The 10,000-nt window shown below is 30.6% G+C and overlaps 1 protein-coding gene across 3 annotated transcripts in view; it reads left to right on the top strand.

The window, feature by feature from the left end:
- LOC122245488 (ETS homologous factor) overlaps positions 1-10,000 on the top strand; it is a gene marked incomplete at its 3' end in the record, with an annotated part of 30,638 nt that overhangs the window by 11,526 nt on the left and 9,112 nt on the right. The window contains 1 exon segment of one of the 3 annotated variants that reach the window (XM_086533727.1): positions 5,610-5,822. 3 annotated transcript variants of the gene reach the window in all.

Here is a 10,000-nt window from a genome sequence, read left to right as displayed (position 1 = left end):
AGAGAGAGAAAGGAGAGAAAAGGAGAAAGAGAGCAAGTCAAAGAGAGAGAGAGAGAGAGAGAGAAAGAAGGAAAAGGAGCAAGCAAAAGAGAGAGAGAAAGGAAGGAGAAAGGAGAGAAAGTCAAAGAGAGAGAGAGAAAGAAGGAGAAAGAGATCGCGTCTCTCTCGAGATAGAGAGATAGAGAGAGAGAGAAAAGAAGGAGAAAGAGAGCAAGTCAAAGAGAGAGAGAGAGAGAGAGAGAGAAAGAAAGAGAAAGAGAGAAAGAGAAAGAGAGAGAGGGAGAGAAAGAAGGAGAAAGAGAGCAAGTCAAAGAGAGAGAGAAAGAGAAAGAAGGAGAAAGAGAGCAAGTCAAAGAGAGAGAGGGAGAGAGAGAAGGAGAAAGAGAGCAAGTCAAAGAGAGAGAGAAGAGAAGAAGAGAAAGAGAGCAAGTCAAAGAGCGAGAGAAAGAGAAAAGAAGGAGAAAGAAGCTAGTCAAAGAAGAGAGAGAGAAAGAAGGAGCAATCCAAAAGAGAGCAAGTCAAAGAGAGAGAGAGAGAGAAAGAAAGTAGAGAGAAAGAGAGACAAGTCAAAGAGAGAGAGAAAGAGAAAGAAGGAGAAAGAGAGCAAGTCAAAGAGAGAGAGAGAGAGAAAGAAGGAGAAAGAGAGCAAGTCAAAGAGAGAGAGAGAGAGAAAGAAGGAGAAAGAGAGCAAGTCAAAGAGAGAGAGAGAGAGAGAGAGAGAAAGAAGGAGAAAGAGAGCAAGTCAAAGAGAGAGAGAGAGAGAAAGAAGGAGAAAGAGAGCAAGTCAAAGAGAGAGAGAGAGAGAAAGAAGGAGAAAGAGAGCAAGTCAAAGAGAGAGAGGGTTTGTGATCCCGGTTTTCTCACGAGTGTCTCCGTAAAAGGCGATTGGATCAAATGACGTGCAACGTGTGTATCAAGAGAGGAAGGATATCCTGATATCCTAAGATAACAAGGGACACCGTGGACATCCTGACGTATTTCATGAGTCGTATCAACGGCAGGTTGATATGCTGTGCATTCTTTTAATTTGTATGAATTATTGATCATTATCATTTATCATTATTGTTATTGCTCCTATTCCTGTTACTATTATGATTTGCTTTTATTATCTTTATTACTGCTATTAGCATTATTGTTATCATTATTATTGATATTATTATTTATATTATTATATTATTATATTATTAACTATATTGTTACAGATATAATCATTTTTATTTATGTCATTATTACTATTATCATTATTACTATTATTAGCATCTGTGATGACACTGTTGTATCGTAGGTGTCCTGCCTTGGCTCCTACGTGCAGCTAAGAGACAAAACTTTTCCTCAGGATGTGAGGTTTTTTTCTGGCAACACCGAGAGTTGTGCACTTCACTTCAAGGGATATCAGGCAGACAGGCCTAGGTCAGTGTGTCTCAATTTCTGGAAACAGTTCCAAGTGTCGCGACTGGAATTCTTCTCACCAAGGTTTGACAGATTCTCTTGACCTCATTCCCAAGCTCTCTGTTCCTTTTCTTGTTTCTGCTTCTACCAAAGCTGAGGTCAAAGGGAAAGGCGACGTCGATTGCAACCCTCTCATGGGGCTCTTTCAATGCAGGGGTGATGTCAGGTCGATTACGGTGTATTGTTATCATTATCATTAGTATTATTATTGTGATTATCATTATTACTTTTATAATTATTATAATATTATTTTAATTAGTATTATATATATACAAACACACAAACAAATACACACACACACACACAGACACACACACACACACACACACACACACACACACACACACACACACACCATCCCCACACACACATATATATAATATAGTATATATATATATATATATAATATATATATATATATAATACATAAAATATATATAATATATAATATATATATATATATATATATAATATAAGATAATATATAATATATTTAAAATATATATATGGCAGATAAACCCCCTATACACAAAACAGATTTATTTTATAGTGGGTTTATCTGCCTTTATCAACACGGAAGAGTGTTTTGCAAGTCTATATATATGTAAAATATATATATAATAATATATTATATATATATATAGAAATATATATATTTAAAATGGTGTGTGTGTGTGTGTGTGTGGTGTTTGTGTGTGTATATATATATAGATATATATAATATATATATATAAATATATATATATATATTAAAAGTATATATATAATAATATATAGATATATTTATATACATATACATACACACACACACACACACACACACACCACACACACACACACACTTATATATATAATATATATATATATAATAATATAATATATATATATAAATATATATATTTATATATATATATAATATACATATAATATTAAAAATATCTCTAAAATATTATATATAGACACCCATTACAATATATATTTATATATTAATATATATAATCTATAGGTATATATTTTATATAATATTTTAAAATATTAAAATATAAAAATTTTTTATATAATCATAATATAAAAATAACTCTCATATATTAGACAATTATATCATAAATATATAAACTCATTAATATAATAAAATTCTATATAAACCAAAACAAAACCCAATAACTATATATAATATATATATAAATATTATATAGAAATCCATAAAATAAAACTATTAAATTATATATAACAATACCAAAAAAATTAAAAAAAAATATTTAAATATAAAATCTATATTTAAATATTTATATTTTTGTGTGAGTGTTTGTGTGTGTGTGTGTGTGGGTGGTGGTGTGTTTTTGGTAGTATGTAAAAAGGGGGTTTTTGTAAAAAAAACCCACACCCACCCCCCCCCAAACACACAAAAACAAAACCACACACCACACCCCCCACACCCATAAAATCTAATATTTTTAAAATATATTATAAATTTTTTTTTTATATGTATATATGAAAACATAACCACATATATATATCTATATATAATATATATATATCATTTATAAAATAAAAATATTAACTATTATATAATAAGTAAAAATCTTCTTTAAAAATTTTATATTATATATATATATATAAAATTTTCTATAATCAATATATTAAAAAAAAGAATTATATTATATACAAAATAATAAATATCTATCCCCGGGTGTGTGTGTGTGATCCCCAAAATAAATACATTTTAAAATTTCAACAATCCTCAATAAATTTTATTCCCAACCCAATATAATACCCCAAAAAAATCTAACACCCCCCCAACTTTAAAAATCTAACTAAACATAAAACAAAAAAAATAATAATATAATTAATAACAAAAACTAAAATAACTTAAAAATATTACAATCTAATAATAATTAACTTATAATCACAACCCCCCCCCCCCCCCACCCCCCACCCCACACATCTATATACTAAACATAATCCCTCAAAATACTAAAAATATTATATATAAATATTTAAACTTCCCCGTGTGTGTGTGGTGCTGTGTTGGTTTTGTATCTATCAAAATTCCTTTATTAAATGATAATAATAAAATATAATATATTAATAATAATAAAAATATAAATACCCACCCCCACCCCACAGCCCCCACAATATAAATATATAATTTATATATAATATACTATTATATAAAAAAAATAAATATATTTATCATTCAAACGTATTTAAACATTAAAATATAAATTTATATTTTATATATATATAATTATATAAAAATATTATTCTATATATAATATCTTATATGTATTCAATAATCTTTATACTCTCTATAATATATAAAAATTTTCTTATATAATTATATATTCTAAAAATATATATATAAAAATATATCATATAATAATTAATTGTAGAGAGAGAGAGATCTGTGTATGTTCCCTGGGGGCGTTGATGTCGCTTTAATATTCTATTTTGTAACACCCGTTTTGAGGTCCAACAACAAAAGATAAAAGAAAACGGGTAAAAAAAGAATCAGCGAAACGGCCCCCTTTTAAGGAGAACTGTGCCAGATAACCAACTTCTGTCTCCAGTCAGTTTCGCCGAAGTGATTCTCCAAGTGAAGTCATTTCTTCGTAATCAGCAGTCGGCGACGTGAGCCAGAAGGGCGAAAATGGGAAACAAAGCCCGGGGAGACGAAAGAATGAGAGAAAAAGAGGGGGGGGTGAGGGGGAAAGGGGCGGAGACAGAGAGATAGAGGTAGAGAAATAGATGTAAAGAGAGAGAGAGATAGTGAAGGAGAAAGGGAGGGGGAGAGGAGGGAAGGAGAAAGGGAGGTGGAGAGGAGGGAAGGAGAGAGAGATAGAAAGGTAGCTGTAGAGAGAGATAGAGAGAAAGAGAGAGAGAGAGAGAGAGAGAGAGAGAGAGAGAGAGAGAGAGAGAGAGAGAGAGAGAAGGAGAGAGAGAGAGAGAGAGAGAGAGAGAGAGGAGAGAGAGAGAGAGAAAAGAGGAGAGAGAGAGAGAGAGAGAGAGAGAGAGAGTAAGAGAGAGAGAGAGAGAGAGAGAGAGAGAGAGTAGGAGAGAGAGAGAGAGAGAGAGAGAGAGAGAGAGTAGGAGAGAGGAAAATATCGAGTAGGGGAGAGAGAGGGAGGGGGGGGGGTTGACATTTTAAAATGTTGGTGATAAGATTCCAATTACAAGAATACACCGCATCTAACTTCTTCCGAAAACTGATTGATAATCATTTAATTTCACCGATAACATTTATCTTCAGCTTCCCCGTAAATGAAACATAACCGGCTATTATATTATATTTTAATATATCATATTATATCATATTATGCTATATTATATTATATTATGCATGTAGTATATGCACATCATATCATTTTTACTCCATTGCAATAAATCATCGTCATTTTTGTTGTTACTAGTAATAAAATCAGTGACAATAAAAATGATAAATATGATAATAATGGTGTTGATAACGATGTTGATAAGAGATTATGAGGTTGTGGAGGATGATGAGGATGATAATGATGGAGATGATGGTATGAGGATTGTTGGGGTGCGGATATGAAGTGGTGATGATGATGATGTTTGATGGTGATGATGATGATGTTTGATGGTGATGATGAAGATGATGATGATGATGTTTGATGGTGATGATGATGATGATGATGATGATGATAGTGATAATGAGGAATGCTATAAATGTTGAAATTGCGTCATTCCTCTTTTCATGGAGTTACTACGTTTTCAGCTTTGCATCCACTCCTCCCTATTACGTAATAACCCTATTATAGTTTCGCATTTCTCATCACATACGCTTATCCTTCCTTTTGTACTTCTATCTCATGCTCTCTCATTTGTTTACTTATTTTTTTACGAGTCACCGAGCCTTCTTCTTACTCCTGTGTTTGTGTTTACAACCCTTTGATAAGCGAAATCCTCATTATTCCAAGGTTCAATCGGTATCTATTAATAAACAAACCCATTTCGAATTCCTGGCGGGAAAGCGTCATCTCATAACCTTCTAACCAATCAGAACGCAGATCTTCTGAACGTCATCATAAAGCCCCGTTATCACTGGTTGATTATAATCAAAGGGGCGGAGTTAGGTGATAATCAGAACATAAATATCAAACTTTTTCGATTAAGTATTTTATGCTAGTGCGGTGATAAGTCCTGGAAGGTTTCTGACACCATACAGGGTACCTTTGCTAAAGACTCTGCTGGATAGTGCGGGTACCTATCAATTTTCTTTCGGAGAACCAACTGCAAGAACCAAAAGAAGGAAAAAAAAAAAAATGTAGCAAAAATGAGCTATTCAACGTATTCATCATCCCTACACAGTCGGGAAACACAGGTGGCTGATGACTTTACTCTACAATACGGTAAGGTTTCACGTGCTTGAACTACGAGTAAGTACTGTCAGGTAGAGCATGAGTTGCGTCTGGTATTCTCACCCCGTAAATTATCATGAATGCCCCCCCCCCCCCCCCTTCACTCAAGTTTGGCGCCGGTGGCTACGGTTGTTCGCACTCTTCTTGTACTTGCATCATTGCTGTTGTGGTTTGTTATTTTTGCTATGATTATAATAAGGATGATGATGATGATGATGATGATAATCATAGTTGAAATTATATTAATAGTAATCATAATAACATTTTTTTTTTCATTGTTATCATTACGATTATTACTTCAATGTTATTATTACAGCTATTAACAGTTGAGTAGCAGTGGTACAATTACAGCATCGTCATCATTATCATTACCATTATCATCATCACGGTCATCACAATCATCACCATAAAGATTGTTTTCTTCCGTATCCTCTATATTGTGTGGTGTTAGCTTTTTTTTTTTTTTTTTTTTTTAAGAAATGAATCGCTTGAATACTGCTCCTGTGTTTAAGTAAGTTAATTCTTAAAGATAATATCAATCTGAATATATATCCTTATTTTGTGCTTTCGTACGCTTTATATTTACTAATTGAAGATGCAAAGTTTCGGTCCTAACATTCAGCGTTAAAAAAGAACAGAATAAAAAGTCTTTATCCAATATGATCGTAATCCATTTCTTTATCATTTTGCATTCAGACATGTCTAAAATTTGTCAATAATATCAAGATATCGGAGGAAAATATTAACAAATGACATTAGAAATATTTCCTTGGATGCATCAGTCGCCAAACTAGTTTTTGATGTTCATTCCCGCTAATGCAATACATGAAATATGCTACAGTGAATTATTTGCGGTTCATTTCCCTCACAGGCAGTGCAAGAAGAAATTAGTAGAGGGTCAAACAGACTACTGTGGGTTGTTCCAAGGAGGTATATTCTTTTGAACATATATATATATATATAATATATAATATATATTATATATATATATAATAATAACATATTTATACCAAAATAATATATATATATATAGTATAAAATATAAATATATAAATTCTATATATATACCACACACACACACACACACTCACACACACACAAACACACACACACACACACACACCAACACTCACACACACACACACACACACACACACACACACACACACACACACACACACACATCATAGATATATATAATATATATATAAATATATATATATTTACACAATAATATTTTATATATATATATATATATATATATATATATATATATATATATATATATATATATATATATATATATATATTGACTTGATGCATAAAGTGACCTATTCAATAGCAATATCTCTCTCGGGCTGTTAGGGGAGTATGAAACTGGAGTGTGAACAGCAAAACTCCTTGATTCCTCTCTTAAGAAAAGGAAGTCACAGATACCGGCGGCAAACTCAGGAAAGCAGACGAGCGGGAATCAAGTCGAAGGTCTGAACCTGGCGAGGGTCGGTATGTCCCCACGTGGCGCTCACGTGAGTTTGTATCACAAGATGGCCACGTGGCTAGAATCTTCGAAATGAACAGGAATGACTTTTTTGCCTCCTATACTGAGAAAGCCAGTTCGTAAAAATGGTCCTCGTGTTATTGCACTAAAAAAGGATCTTTTCAAATGGAAAAACCGTGCAGACCGATTAACTCTTTAGAATAATAGATCCTTGAGGGACATCACAGGATTAGTTGTCAGAAACTTTACTTACTTTTACAAAGCCTGACTCTTTTTAAATATATTTTCTAGAAATATTATTTGGGGTTAACATCTTGGTTATAGCCCGATAGGTCATGTCTTTATCCACTGGGTGCCTATATATATATATATATATATAATATAAATAAAAATATATATATATATATATATAGTTAAAAATAACTATATAATATAGAACAAAAAAATATATAAGTAAATAAATAAAATAAACTAACTCTCTACATAAATCAAAATACATATCAATAAATCAATCAATACAATCACAATATATCACTTAAATAAATCGACAATATATATATACATACATATATATATATATATAAATATCATGACATAATATAACAATATAAAAAATATTTATATAAACATATATAAATATAAACTATATTATCATATATTATATACATATCTATAAAAAAAACCTACATATATACAGCTATCTGAATATAAAATATAATATCTAAATAACTATCAATATATCTATAGCAATATACAAAGTAAAATAAATATAAATCTAAATATATATATAAAAATATCTTTATATCAATTTATAATATATATACTATAAATAAATATATATATATAAATATATATAAATATATATCTGTATATATATAATATATATATTTATAATATATATATATCAATCTATATCTATATCAATATTACTATATAAATAACATACAACATACCTACCATGCATATATGTAATATATATATCAGCTATATATATATCATAAATCTATATATAAAAATATATAGATATAATATATATACATACATCACATACATACACAATGCATATTATGTATCTATATATATATATATATATATATATAATATATAACTATATCTATATATATAAATATATATATAATTATAATGTATATATATATATATATGTTATAATAAACATACATACATACATACATGCATATATGTATATAATATATATATAAATATATAAATATGTATTAATATATATATATCTATCATAATGTATATATAAACATATAAACTAGATATAATATATAGTAGATAAATATTAAATATATTTATAAATATATATTATATATATATATATACATAAGATAAAATCTACAAATATATGTATTAAATACATATATTATATATCTACATATCTATGTAAATATATAACATAAGATAATCTACATATATATTTATATATATTTTACCCAAAAATTATAATATATATATATATATATATATATATATATCTATATATAATATATATATATATATATATATATCTATATATGCAAAGTGTGTGTGTGTGTGGTTGGGGGGGGGCGGGGGGTGAAAAAAAAAAAAAAACCTTTCATCATAAAAGAGGAATCTGTTGATTTATATATTTATTATCTGCCCATCTTATTTTCTCAAATATTATCTTGTTTGTTGAGCCATAACAGTTTTCCTTTTTTTCCAACAATTTATTAATGTACACGTGTTTCTCTGTCGACCCTGTTTATTTTATCTGGGACACTGTTTATTTATCTAAGACACTCTCTGACTTGCAACAATCAAACCATGATGATTCAAGCTCCTAGGGAGACTTGTATAATGACTAATTTCGAAGCAAAATCGTAAGATCTTAATATTTCGTTGGAAGTGTCACATAGATAAATTTTAGTCTTGGTTCTTTCGAGAGAGCATACGGTTATACAGTTAGACACAAAATCAAGTTTAGGGAGTTAAGAATTTTTATTCCTTCCCTTCCAGCGTTTCTGAGGGAACTTTCACTTACTACACCGTATCTATTACACACACACACACACACACACACACACACACACACACACACACACACACACACACACACACACACACACACACACACACACACACACACACACACACACACACACACACATATAATAATATATATATATATATATAAATATATATATAAATAAAACATAAAAAATAATACCTATAAATAATAAATGTTGTTTACCGAAAACTTTCAAAGGAGCTTTTCCTTTCTCCTTGAAGGTTGCTTGTTGTATGTGCAACTCTGAAGTTGAAAAGGGGCGCCAGGGACGGGCTGTGTCGAGCTGCGCCTTCCCAGTGATGACAAGTGCAGATTAGGGGGGAGAGGGGGAGGGGGGGAGGGGGAGTGGAGGGAGATGGTCATTGGTTAGTGTATCCATTGAACAGTTGCGTCGCCCGTCCGTTGCTGTCTGCGTTTCCCTTAACCAATTTGCAACAAGACTTCGCTTAAACAAGTAGTCCAGGTAAGGTGATCGCTCCTTCTTGCTGCTCGAAGTATGGGAAGCTAGAGACTGTAGGAAAAAAAGATAAGGAAGTAATACGAGTATTGGTGTGTGATCAATTCATCAAGGGATCTTGAGTTTGTATCATGAATGACAGATGGATTTTAACCAAAGAA

The sequence above is a fragment of the Penaeus japonicus genome, unplaced genomic scaffold (genome assembly GCF_977035675.1).
Source record: "Penaeus japonicus unplaced genomic scaffold, GWHDUDI00000001_assembly GWHDUDI00000039, whole genome shotgun sequence".
Taxonomy (NCBI): Eukaryota; Metazoa; Arthropoda; class Malacostraca; order Decapoda; family Penaeidae; genus Penaeus; species Penaeus japonicus.
This window is presented reverse-complemented; position numbering and strand designations above follow the sequence as displayed.